Genomic DNA, 14463 nt, shown 5'->3' with positions numbered 1-14463 from the left:
AATTTCAAGAAAAATTCGCATTGATGTGCATATTCCGTCTACCAAAAGTATATTTGTGCCAAACTTGATTTGGCCTGTAGAATCGCAGCACATGTCCGCACACAAATTTTTATTATTAATAGCGATAAGATTACTTTTTTTTTCACTTTTGGTGTGTCAAAAAAAAAAAATCGATTTGGGTATTTTGTGAAATCTACACGTTTCAAACTTCCCGGAGTTCTAAGCCTTCTAAGTCCCTGTGTTCTTGTTTTTTGAATTACGTCTGTCTGAAAACATTATACTAACTCAAAAACGATTTAAGCTAGACGTTTGGATTTGATATATAGACGCAATGTCCAATTTATTCAATTTTTCAAATTTTATGCGAAATTCACTCCATTAAGCGTTCAAAATCAACATATTTAAATTTTTTTGACGAATGGTTAACACAATCAACATCCGGTATAAATGAATTTCCTGTCTGGAACACTTTTTTTTTAACTACTATTATTTATAATGAAACTTGATTGAAACTTAAATAATTTGACTGCTTACGTTTCAAGTCGTGTAAGGAATAATATTAGATCAGGACTCCTTGAATTTTTCTCCCCACTCCCTACAGTGTTTGGAGAATTTCCATGACCCCATTTTCCGTTAAAAATAAAACGTTTCAAAATTTAGGAAATCAATCTTAAAACATTCATATCTTTTATATCCAGCTGATTTTAATTATTTATTTATTTATTTATTTTGCATATAAATATTTTATGAATCCGTAGAGAAAAACCTTCTTGAGAAATTTTTTGACCCTAAGATTTTTTGTGCATCTCTTTGAACTTCAAGAAACTAAAATAATCACAATGTATTTGCTTCATTAAAAGAACGATTATTATAAACGACTTTTTAAATTTACAATGAAAAATTTGAATAATTTAGATAGCTTCAATGCGATTTCTGATTATTACATTTGGGCTTCGAAACCGCTTTAATAACAATTTGATTTTTGGTCCGATTCTTTGAGTGAATTTTTAAATTGTTAATTGTTTGAATATTGTGTTGCTTTAATTTATTTTGAACTGCAAGCGTATTAATAAATTTTTGCTGAAATTTCTTCCGAAACTTGCATCAGATCTTACCCCCCCCACACACACACACCAAATAATATTGACCGAACACAATGGTATTCAAGAAATTTGGAAAGAAAAAAAAAATGTTTAATCATTGATGATGCCATAGGATTCTTTCTTAAGTACCATCTGCTTCTCCAAGATGTGGCTTGTTATCGTTTGACCTTGATGCGAATTTACTCGCTCTCCCTTGTTTCCCCCTCTCCTATCTGCAATTCGTAGCTGCCACTGCCATGTCACCGGCACACCGTTCTAATTGCACCTTTTGTGGGGTTCTATCAGGTAAAAGTCATGGGGCTGGAATGCGGGCTCACTGTGGTTGGATGCCCTGTCTGCAACACAACGGGGAAAATAATGGCGGGCAGGTTTTGCTTTTCGAAAGCTTTGACTTCTGAACAAAGTTTGCCGATGGGTTAAAGGTATGTGAAAGGATGCGTTTTGTGTTGGGTAATTTCTTTTTCTTTACTGCACTTTGTGAGGCCTTTCTTTTATATGTTCTTGCTGCAATTTGTTGTAATAGTTAATTTAATTTTCATGTCCAAGTAGAATTACATATGTTTAGGTGACTGCGTGGAAAAGTCAATGTTTAACGAAACCATGATTTTTTTTTTAAAAAAAATTAATATTAATGTTTGGACAGTTTTTTTATAAAACCGTTAGAATTTTGTTTCTAAGTTTAATTTTACGAAGTTACATTCATACTTGTATCTGTATTTAGATATAAGTATTTTTAATGTTATTTTGCATCGTCAGATGCTTTTTTTCCAAATTTCAATCTCTGGTCGAATTTTCTTATGAGAAACCTCATAAATTAAAATTAATGCATATATATTTTTTTCAAATTATGTGTAATAATTTCACAATAGGATCTGTAGTTGATAAACTAAAGAATAAGTAATCTATTCAGTTAGAAATATTTTATGGTCATTTGAGTGCTTCACAATGTGAATATTTCGTGTTATCAGTTGAACGTCAGTATTTAAAAAGGGGATAAAAATTCAGCTTGTGTTTTATTTCAGGAATTAGACAATATATCCCTTATGCTATACACAAAATTTTAAGCAAATCATTTGATAGACCTTTAATCAAATCATTAAAGGTTTATGATTAAGGTTATATTTTAGCCTCGTTTTAGCCAAAAAATAAATAAATGAATTATTTTTTCTCCTATTTTTTAAAAATATATTTTGGCATTTAACTAGTATATTTTGGCTTGATGATTTTCATGTTTTTTATGCAAATATTAAAAAAATAACAATGTTCGAACGTATCTCAAAAAATTCATTCCATACGTTGCCACATGCCTGAAGCGCATTTATTTATTTCTGTAAAATAAATTCGAAAAGTATTGATTAGATTTTATTTAAATATCTAGAATTTTCATTGTGATGTTTATGGGCTCTCATACTAGCAGTAAGTGCGATATATATGATGGAAAAATAGCTACCACATTTAGCTAGTAATTGCTTCTTAATTAGTAGATGTTCACCATGATAGGATTTTAAACTTTTAAATTTTAATTAAAAATCAGTTAAACTTAAAAAAATTCTTAATACATTTGAAGCATAATATCACATGACTATTTTTACCTGATTTTAGAATTAAAATAATTTCAGTTATATCAATTTCATTTCTGTACATATTTTTTTCCTAAATAATTAATTTTTAAATATATTTTGGAAAAATACTACTCATTGGCTTTGAAATTTACTTATAATAAAACTGCATTCAATGATATATGAATACATTTTTTGCAAGAACTTCTGTCTGTGCTATATTAACCCTTTCTAGGGCCGTGGGAAGTATGTTTCCCACCAAATTTATCAAGCTTTGTATGAAATTTTGTAGGTTGGCATAAGCTCTGATAAATTTAGATACTTTAGTCTCAATCTCAATCAAATGAATCTCAATCAAAATGATGTGTCTTGATTTGTTACTTAATATTAATTAACCAAATTAATTAATTAATCAAATTAAATTTATCTAATAAGCTAAATGAATCTCTTTTCTTATTCTAATTTCAAGCCTAAAAATATTTTAACATAATATGACTGGAAAAAAATGACCCTTTAAAGGGTTAAAGTAAAATTTAAAAATAAAGGTATATGAATTATATCTGAGACATAATTGTGTTTTAACCTTGAGGTTCGAATATTTTATTTAATTAATGTAACAGTTCTATATGACACAAAGACTAAATTTTATGATTATAATACAAAATAATGATCAATGTTTCTAAATGATGCAATTTTAAAGAACCATGTATGGATGGTTTGGAAATGGCCACCTTCGATATATGAATTGTCATGTAAACAAAGTGAGGAATATTGACATTTATCCTTGTGTAATGAACCTTTGGGTGAATAACCTTGCATTGAATACGGGTACACACTTGTGAGGAAAACGTTGCTCCATTGTATAAATTTCAGGAAATTGCAATTGTTATTTGATTTCTTTTCTAAGTATTTTATATAGAAACGAGAGACAATATTTTTTACACAAATTCTTGGATTATTTATGGTTAAATAGTTTTGAAATAATTATAATGTAGTTTCTTAATGTTCTAAGCCATAAAAGGATTTTGCAGAAATATTCGTAGCTTAGGACTAACACTTAATACTGTGAAAAATAAGCGAGTATATTCTTCCCTTTCTCGAAGTTTCGCAAATATAATGTTTTGTGTTTATCTTCGTTCATACAGTGAAGGAAGCTAGAAATATTCATTTTGTGAACCCTTTTATCGGTTAGATCGATAGATTTACAATCCTGGTTTGAAGACCAGATATCGCATTTATCTTCCCCAATCTCAACGTATGTTTTGAGGTACTTATTCTAGAGCCCTGTCTTAAATAAGCATGAGTTTGCATTATTGTATTAATTAAAGGCATATAAACATATAGACAGTCTTGATTAATTGTTAGGTATGATTCAGAATTTTATAATGCCTGTAACGTTTTAGATATGATATTACATCAAATTCTGCTGTCGGTACTGTCCAAAATTAGCTACATTTTTTATTTTTTTTATTACCGTGTTCACAAAGAAGCATATAATACCAGAAATGTTTTTTTTTCAAACATAAGGAAGTCTAAATATTGCGATTCATTAAATTTTTAAGGTCATTATTTGTTGTTGTTGAATGAATTGTTTGGCTTCATGAATTTTTAGTAGTCTTTTTACTTAGTCGTAATGATACAGCACGAAATGCCTCTAATAGTTCGTCCTTCACCTTACGATCTCTGGTTTGCTGGTAGAACGTAAATTACTCTTTTTTAGAAGTAAATATTAATGAATTATATAGCTAAATCGCAAAGTTGTTTTACTTGGGGCGATGCATTCCACATACTTTTATCACCTTAGTGCGAAGAAGTTTATAGGGTAAAAAAAACTTTATCGCAGTTTATAATTACTGTAATCTTTAGTATTTTTTTTATTTCCAAGACGATTTATTTTAATTAACCGACGCTTTAACATGCTTTTTAGGGGCCTTGAACAAATTTTAATTTTTTAAAATTTCTAGATTTTGCTTATGTTTAGTGAGTTCTATGTTCAGATGTAGCATTGCAGTCATACATATATTCAGTACCCTTAGATAATTATAATAAGCCTATTTTTTAACGCAGCGTTTTTTAGTCAATCAAATATCATTCATGTTTTAAAAGTCAATTTCGAGTTTATCTAAATTTTTTTAATTGCAATTTTGTCGTATCCAATTTTTGTTGAATGTTAACAATAAAATTCCAGCACGCATTTGAGGCATAAAAATATATGCAAAAATGTGTCGGCCTAAATTCTGTAGATAGGTTTATTTTTAATTTTAATATAAATTTGTAGAGGGAGAGACTCTTAAAACTTCATTATGAGGTAGATGAATATAATAGAGTTTCTGGAATAGTTATTTTATTATCGTCTAAGTTCCACATTTCACAAGACAAAACAAACACGAACACGAAATGACACGGCACTCATTTCGAATACAATCTAATAATGACCCTCAAAGAAGTATCATGGGAAATATACCTTGATGTTAGTAAGGTAACACCATCTGTTGCATCAAAAGAGAGGGTAGTAGAATTATGTAACAAAGTATTAAAAATTGTATTGTAAAAGATATTTATGAAAATTATGGGTATTAATGAAAGTAATTCAAAACCGATATTTTTTAAGAAACAGGAAACACAGATTTATTTCCTTTCCATGAAAGCATTATGCTGTTTCAATTTTTTTTTTTTTAGATGGCATTTAGTGAACATGTTTTCAATGTACTAAATTTTGCTTTAGAGTTGATTTTTTTTTTTGAAGAACAAAAGTGTCGAAATGAAGAAAAAAATCATTTAAAAAAATGAAAACTTTTATATTTCCGTACCTGATGATAGTTAAGAAGGGGGAAAAAAGCAGAAGTAGTAGCTTTCTCGAACATTCTCGCATACTTTCTAATATAAGTTTATCTCCTCCTCCCCCCCTCCCTACATAAAAGTGTCTAATTTGATCAAGGGAGTGAACGCCACAATTGCCCATATTTTTATTTTAATAGTTCGCACAAGTGTTTTGTATTTCGTAAAATTGTTAAAAAAAAATGTCGATCGATTGACTCCTAAATTTGATGCAGAATTACAATTTTAGTTCCAATATTATATACTGAATTTCATTTATTGGATGTTATTTTTGTTTTTATGCGTGTATATTCTCGCGAAAGTCCAAAGAAACAGACCGTCATCATCTTGGTTCAAAATTTGAACTGGATTTGCATTTAGTTAGATAGTATTTTGGGGTTAATTACGTTTTTACAACCTGTGTATCAAACGATATCTATCTAGTTATATGTTTATCGTGTTTACTTGTAACCGAATTGCCAGAACGACAGACTTCTTGTGAATGAATTTTTTCAAAATTTTATAGAAATCAACAAATGTGATATTAAGGCCATGTTTCAATCTTTCTTTCCTTCGCTCATTATACTCGTAATATATATATATATATAACCAATCTTAAGTAAGAAAAAGTTTGAAAACGAAACAAAAACTGTTTCGAAATCGCAACTAAAATTTATAACCTATTTAAACTAAAACCAAAAAAAGAACTTCATAGTATTTAGAAAGCGCAATTGCAGCTACTTCTAAAACACAGATGAATTGATACAAAAGTATTAGAATCAAGTTAATAGGAAAAACAAAAATCAAATAAAAATTAAACCAAAAAAATTATTAAAAAATATTAAAAAAAGAATCCGGCCTGAAGACTTTTTCAAGGGTCACCCTCAGGCAGGGATTCAAATAAAGGGATTTTTTCTGTGAGGACATACAGACATTGTCTAATAATGATTCCTCGTGACCCGAAAATCCCCTGAAATTATGCTCAAGAGATATACTATTTTAACAGAAAGGAAATACAAAAATAACAAATTAGAAAAAAAATAACCACAACAAAGTAAAAATACAACAAAAATAACAATAAAAACAAAAACAGCATTAAAATTAAAAACGAAAAGGCCAGAACATACCATCCAACAGTCAAGGAAACTTTAAACAATCGATTGTGATTTCCTGTTTTTAAAAAAATTAACGGTAAATTATGTAAACAGAGGTAGGCACCCAGCGCCATCTATTGAGTGATCCAATATGCAAGTAAAGTTCTATTTTTATTTAAGCCAAAGGATTAATCCCAAACCATACCTTGTTTAATTAAAAAATTGACATTACAGTAATTTCTAGGAAAATCATTTTTAATTAAATTTTTAAAGAGGATGTTGGATGCTTCAATATAAGAATTTTTATTATTGCAAACCCTTTTGATCCTGTTAACTTGTGAGAAAATTAGATTTTTGAAAATTTTAGAGTTTAGATTGGAATGGTAGTTACATAGTTTTGTTATTTTAAAGTTGAAATCATCCCTTTTATCGTATATACCAACTATTGTTTTATCATTAGCAATTTCGATTTTTAAATCCAGAAAGGTAGCCTCAAGTTGATTTTTATTTGTATCTTTTAGAATTAAATCTTTTGGATAGCAATTAGTAATAATATTAGTATTTTCGAAGTTAATCAAAAGTAGGTCATCAATATATCTCCACCCGTTTATTAAATTATATTTAATTATTTTTTTCTCATAGTAATGCTTATTTATTAAAATGAAAGTATATCTCCCAAACGCCAAAAACAAGGAATTCTCGAAAAAGTAAATATGATCTGAAAATTCTTAAATTTTTTAGGCAATACACCAAAAAACCTATTGAACCCTCCCTCCCCCAAAAAAACTATTAAAAATATTTTATTTAAAAACTTTGCAGTTCGTGGAACAGCGCACCTGCAGCTAAATTCCAACCGATGCAAAAACGAGTAACCAATCTTAAGTAAGAAAAAGTTTGAAAACGAAACAAAAACAGTTTCGAAATCGCAACTAATGGGAACAGCTTTCTCAAGTGCTTTAGCTAATATTTTCCTGCATTTTTTTTTGTTTTGTTTTTCCTATTAACTTGATTCTAATACTTTTGTATATATATATATATATATATATATATATATATATAATATCGTATTCACAGGCAACCGGTCAGAATTCCAAAAATGTTAAGGGAGGAATAGGGGAGATTCAAGACGTCAAATTTCATCAAAAGTTCGAATTCAAAATTTTTAAGGATTGCATTACTTCCTCCTATACAAAGAAAAAGTAATACTTGAGGGCTATAAAAGATTTGACTAATGTGTATCTTATTTTACAGATCACTGCGTTGCCAATCGACGAATTCTTTATTTCCTTCTAAAACTTAATTTAAGGAGTTCGCTGCGTCGTATACCATTTACAGAAAATTGAAACAAAGTTTTATCGTATTTCTAAAATTGAAATATTGTTTCGATCCAGTTTTCCGGAAAAAGACTCGCTTTCTATCTTAATATATTTAGCACGCATGAAAAAAAAAAATCCCCTTGCTGAAAATTTTCTAAATGGAAAATTCTTGGCACTGGTGAAAATGTTTCGAAATATGTGTCATAATACATGATGCATTGCAGGTTATTATTGAAACCGAACTCTGTAAAATTCTCAGAATAGATCCAGTTGAAAGAGAATCGATATGGAAACAATAAATTTATTGATGAAAACATTTTGGATTTCGAGAGAAGGTATTTTAAAAGAAAGCGATTGAAATTTGTTTTTTGAACGCTGTTTAGATTTCTGGAAAAATGAGATCAAACCATTATTTATAATAGATTGTATGTAACAAGTCTATGAAAGATTTTTTTTGAGCGAACAATTTATTTTCTTACTTGACTAAATTCAGCACGTTGAATTATTTAGGATTATTAATACATTAGTCTAATTATCTGTATAATTTTTTCTTAACGCTTTAATCGCCAATTAAAACAAATGTTTCCTTGATAATGGATTTGTTCCGATCATATCGATCACATATGCTTCGCATGAAATATTTTACTTTTTTATCCATAGCTTAGGAACATTCACACTGGCCATAAAAATGCATATAATAATACGTAAAGTGTTTCGTATCGTACAAAATAACTGTGAATGCGTATCTAAATGCTTCATTTTAGAAGCAGTAAAGGCAATTTAACAGAAAAAAAAAATACTCGTAGGATTGAACTAAAATTTTGCATGTCCTCACGAAAGGGATTTGTTGATTGATTTATGCTCAAATATAAGAAAGCTGATATTTAAAGTTTTTAGAAATTCGAAAAATTACATCTTTTATTAAAATTTTTAAAAAATAAATATATGTGCAAAATGTATAGAATATCTTATTTCTACATGATTAGGTTAATAACTATGTTAAATTTAAAGATATGGATAAAAGTTCAAAATTCTATTTTAACATTACATATTCAAAATTCTATTAATACATAATTTCCAAACTAATAAACCTAAATAAATGAAAATCAGGTCCTGGGAATAACTTTTGATTTAATATTGAAATTTTATGTAAAATGGGTGTTGCTATTTTAAATTTTACAGGTTGTTCTTTTTTTCAATATATAGAAGACCCCTTAAGAGGGTTTTAATTGAATATTTTTTAATTAAAATATTTTCACGAATGCGTTTTTCCATTCGAATGATACCCTTTTATAAATTGTATGATGGACGTTGCCAGATTAAAGCTTGGTGCTCCCTCTCTTTTTTTTCTCACAACTGTTCTAATGCATTTGTATAGTGATTGCAATGTAAATCCGATTTTGGCTGGATTTTTCCTGTATTTTCTTCAACAAACTTTCATTGAAAAATATCTTAGTTTCTTTCAATCGTTCTTCCTTAAAAATAAGAACGATATATCTTGACATGTTGATTTCTTAATAGCGCCTTAAACGAAAAAGGAACCTTGGAGCATTCTGTACACGTAATTTGTATTGGTCAACTGCAAAATAAATTATCATTATCATTTCCTATTCATGTTTTATTTTGGGATAATGCTGTAAACACATGAGAGAAAGGGCACTCAATTCGAATTTCAATCGAAATCATTTACTTATGCTGGGTTATTAGGCATTAAATATGATCGATATCCCACATCAATAGTCTCGCATTGATGTGGGTTTGAAACAAAACTTAAAGCACATGTTTGGAAGCACGAGATATTTTCCTAATTAATGTCTGTCAAATAAATGTACCAAGCAAAATTTGCACTTTTGATGTTATATTTGATGGGTACGCAACAAAGCAGGAATGAGAAAAAAAATGACAAATCATTGTTTTATAATAGATAATTTTATGTATAACGTGTGTTAATGTATATGCTTACATTTCAGTAAATTTCCAAAAGAGACAAATCATTCAAATATTTCTTTTATTTTGAATTTAGATCTTAGCAAAATAAATCTTTTTGGGTGTGTGGACTGTTGTATGTAACTGGGTGTCTTCAAATTACCAAGCTATTTTAATTGATTTACATTTGTTATATTTATTGTGTTCATAAGTTTTTCTAATGGAGAACATTAGAAAATTAGCATTATTAAAAACGTAAACAAAAGGGTTTATCTGTCTTCTAATCTCTTCTAAGTATTTAACTTCACTTTTTATTTTTTTCGTCTTATAAACTACAGATATGAAACATAATATTTCATGTTTAGCTTTCAGCAATGGAAAATCACGTGATTAAATATAACCGTAAAAATATTTTTAATTCCAGAGCAATTGTATCGGAAGTTAGGCAAAAAGGATATTAAAAAGGGAAAAAAAAAGTCGAAATTTTGGTAAAAATTTGCCGAACTATTAAACTGAAATCATTAAAAAGGCAATTTTAAATGTTTAAATAGCATGAAATCCGGGTTTTTTTTGGGGGGGGGATAATATTTCCGGTAGTTATTGCGGGAAAAAGCCAAAATTCTGCTTAATTTTTCATTAAACTTCTAACTAAAATTTAAAAAAAAAAAAAAAAAAAAAAAAAAAAAACCTTTTTTAAGGTATACATTTGCAACTTTCAATTTTTATAAACTATACCAAATTTGGTAGCTGTTTCTCTAACGGTGTACTTTATAGAATGCCAACTCGCCCACATCTTTATTAATAATAATAAAGGTTGATTTTACTCATACACTTACTAAACTTTAAGTACGAAATATATTTAATACTTATTTTCGCTTGGTGAGTTTAAATACTTTTAGTTTCTTCTTTGCTTAAGACTCCGTCTTAAAGTTTGCTCAATCTCAAATACTCTTATGTTGAAAATTTTTGAAATGTTTAACCTGGCAGAGCAGTAACGTGACTTGGTAAAAAGTTATAACTTTGTTTAATTTTTAATGCCATTTTTACATACATTTACTCACAGAAAGCGTGCGAACTTTTTTTTTCATGTTTCCTTAAAAGGGCAGCTGCTTCTAATCTTCGTGCCATTCAACTGTAAGTTGAAAGACAGAATTTTCCGAATTTAAAATAGTAAGATAAAAAGAAGAGTTGAAATTTCAGTCTCTCTAAGCGAAAATGCCGAATCTAAGAATTGTAAATTTTCTTCTAAATCAAAATGTCAAGACAGACAATGCAATTTTCGTGCGTTTGCTTTAACATAATGTCTGGGTTTGTGAATGAACTGTAAATATTTCAGTTTGAAATTTTGTTTCAGATTTAGCAGCATATATATGGTATATTTTTAAAATGAAACTTTTTTTTCTATTTCGTCTCGTTTTTAGATTAAAGAGGCGGACAGTATTTTGATATTTCCTGTTACAATTTAGGACACCCTTGAAGTTTGTTAAAGGTGTCTGTGTAAATTTTGAATATACTTTGCATATTGCTTGTCATATGTATAAGATGCATTAACACTGGCGATTTTTTTGAAAAGTTTAACATCAAAAGTACGTTAACAGTCGTTTATTGTAGTTTTCACATTTTTTGAAATAAAAAAATTTGGGATTAACTTTTTAAATTTCGTTGATTTTATTCTAACACCTTTTATAATAATGACATCAATCTAATGTTAAAGAAAATCTAATTTCAAAGAAAGCGCAAAAGATTAGTGACAAGACTTTTTATAATTTGATTATATCCTTAATATGGAATGTCTTTAAAACCGTTGTAACCATTTAGTTATGGCCGCAGTGGTCTGCTTCGTACTAGAAGGTTCCAGTTTCGAGACCCGATTCCACCGAAGAACCGTCGGGTAAGCGTGTCTGGTGCACGTTAAATCCGTCGGGACCAAATGTCCTCTTACTGGTGTTGTGCGGAAGTGTGGAGTTGCCATGTCAGCTCAGGCGTCGTCCTAATTATCTGATCACGGCTCAGAATTATGAGGTACGTCCTAATGTGGCCTTAGTGTTGCTTTAAAAATTCGGACTTTAATATAACTAAGCTAATCCATTCAACTAATTGGCGATAGTTTGCCATTGAATTAAAGATGCTTGATAATTAACTATGTCGATTTTAAAATTAAAATCTATTTCATACAAAAAATTTTAAATAAAGGATTTTTTTACCCACTATTTAAGAAAAATAGTGGGAAGCTATGTCTAATAAGGATGTAATTTTGATTTTAGAATATTCTTTTAAGATTAATGGCGAGATTTTTAGAACTTTGCAATAAATTTAATATGATATTCTGTTCACCCCTAATCTAAACCTTTATATCATGATGTTAATTAAGTTGCAGTCCCTGGGCATCATTATCCAATGGCACTTAATAACTTAATGATGTGGATTTATTTTAATTTTAAATTAAAAATATCGTTAATTTTATGTGTTAAGAGGAAAATATATCTATATAAACAGTGTTTTACCTAACGATCGATTGTGCAATATTTCATAAGCATGTATGTTATTTCATAAAAAAGCATACTGAAGCGGACAGTGAGAATTTTTAATTATCTATGCAGCAGAAGTTTACCTATATTATTAATGATAAAATAGATGTCTACACACATTATTGTATTAGTGCATTAATTTTTTTAATCGCATTATGGAGCGTTATGCTAATGAACATAATAATTTCATTATTAATTAGATATATTCATTATCCCATATACCTTCAGATTTTTAGTAACGATTGGAGTCGCAGATTATTCCAAACTAGGACTTTTAAACGTGTAAGAACGAATTCGATTGCAATGGATAAGAAATAGTTGGTTCATCATTTTATAGAAACTGGCAAAACTCTATAGAATTTGGTGACCGATCTGAAAGGAAATATTAAAAGAAGATATATTACGCTTTCAGAGAATTATTTAACCCTTTAAAGGGCCATTTTTTTCTAGTCATATTATATTAAAATATTTTTAGGCTTAAAATTAGAATAAGAAAAGGGATTCATTTAGCTTATTAGATAAATTTAATTTGAAAATTAATTAATTTGGTTAATTAAAAATTGAGTAACAAATTTAGACACATCATTTTGCCTGAGATAAAGAACTGAGATTTCTGACTTACTAAAAATTTTTGTCAAAACTTATGCCAACCTACATAATTTCATACAAAGATTGATAAATTTGGAGGGAAGCATACTTCCCATGCCCCTAGAAAAGGTTAAATGAAATAATTAAAAAAAAAATTGTGTACCTTAGTACGCATGAAATTAAAATCACTGAAATTAGCATTCTTATTAAAATATATATGGATTTTTATTTACGTTTGTTTAAGTGTATTCCTTTCAAATAATATATATGTAAAGATATTTTATACATTATCACAGCTATAAACGAAAATTTGAAAATTACCAATCGAAAAAAAGAAATAACAAAGTTATCAAACTAAGAAAATGGAAAAAATATTTTTTTAATTTGATAATGGGAAAAAATATCGGTCTCTAGTTTCCAAAGTTATAAATTGAAAAATGATGATTTTCAATATTAATAGAGAATATTTTGCGATTTTGAATGTTAATTAATTTTATTTTTGCAATTTTAGAACAAAGTTCATTTTGGCAAGTTTGGTTAGTGTTTATAGCTTCGTTACTATTACAAATTGAAAATGCGTAGTAGATTAACGCATAATTTCTAACGAACTGAAACTACCGATTTCGGATACGAATAGGGTATATTTTTCCCTTTTTAGTTACTTTAACAGAATTAATTATCATTATTAATTTGAAATACTTGACTGAGTAACTCATAATCTCTATAAGCATAATATATAACGATTTTGGATAAGAATAGAGTATATTTAATTACTTATATAGTATTTTAATTACTTATATAACATTCATTATAGTTACCACTCACAGAATAATACATAATCTATCATTTTTGACTACACATTATAAATATTATTTTGGAGTACACTAATATGACCGGGAAACACCTCTGAATTATTTCATTTCGTTTCGCTCAGCAACGTGGAATATTAAATTACTCAACGTCACGCATATGTTAGATAATGTGTATTTACTCAGCAGACGACTTAATCATTTATCTAGACATTTCCTCGTGTGCTACTCTTTATTTGCATTGAGTGCGAAATCGCATCATACTGTTGTCTACTTAGTTAGACTGGTGATAGTGAGTTTTATTTTGAAACTTGAAAACTCGAGAATATCTGTCTGTAACATATGTTTCGCACTAGTATTAAATTTCGCTGATTGCATACTGCGGTATGGGAAATGACTGAGCTTTTATTTATTTATTTTTTCATTTATTTTGCTTAGTTGAGAGAAAAAAATTACTAAGTTGTATTAAATTTAATTCATTTAAGAAAACTCAGTTGTCGGGAATGGTAAGCTGCTTAATTTCGTCAGTTTTGAATTTTAAAATCCTTTCGATTAAGATATCTAGAAGGAATGCATCAACTTTTCATATTTTGTCACCTAGACTGAAACGTATATAAAATTTAAAGATGCAGTTGTATGGATTTTGTTTTTTATACGAGTGGGATAAGGAAATGAATATATTTTACAAAGTGTTTAGAAAATTGAGTTGTATTACGTCTCAAA

General features: G+C 28.5%; 1 protein-coding gene across 3 annotated transcripts in view; it reads left to right on the top strand.

Annotated features, from left to right (window-relative positions):
- LOC129980848 (glycoprotein 3-alpha-L-fucosyltransferase A-like) overlaps positions 1–14463 on the top strand; it is a 254073-nt gene that overhangs the window by 109569 nt on the left and 130041 nt on the right. The window contains exon 1 of one of the 3 annotated variants that reach the window (XM_056091275.1): positions 1432–1525. The exons of 1 other annotated variant lie outside the window; for it this stretch is intronic. The gene's annotated coding sequence lies outside the window, so the exon portion shown is untranslated. Of the gene's footprint in view, positions 1–1431; positions 1526–14177; positions 14247–14463 lie in introns of those variants that run through there. One more of the 3 variants, XM_056091277.1, reaches the window with a different exon arrangement.

This window comes from Argiope bruennichi, chromosome 8, assembly GCF_947563725.1.
Source record: "Argiope bruennichi chromosome 8, qqArgBrue1.1, whole genome shotgun sequence".
Classification (NCBI taxonomy): Eukaryota; Metazoa; Arthropoda; class Arachnida; order Araneae; family Araneidae; genus Argiope; species Argiope bruennichi.
The sequence above is the reverse complement of the archived record's forward strand: the minus strand, read 5'-3'. Positions and strand labels throughout refer to the sequence as shown.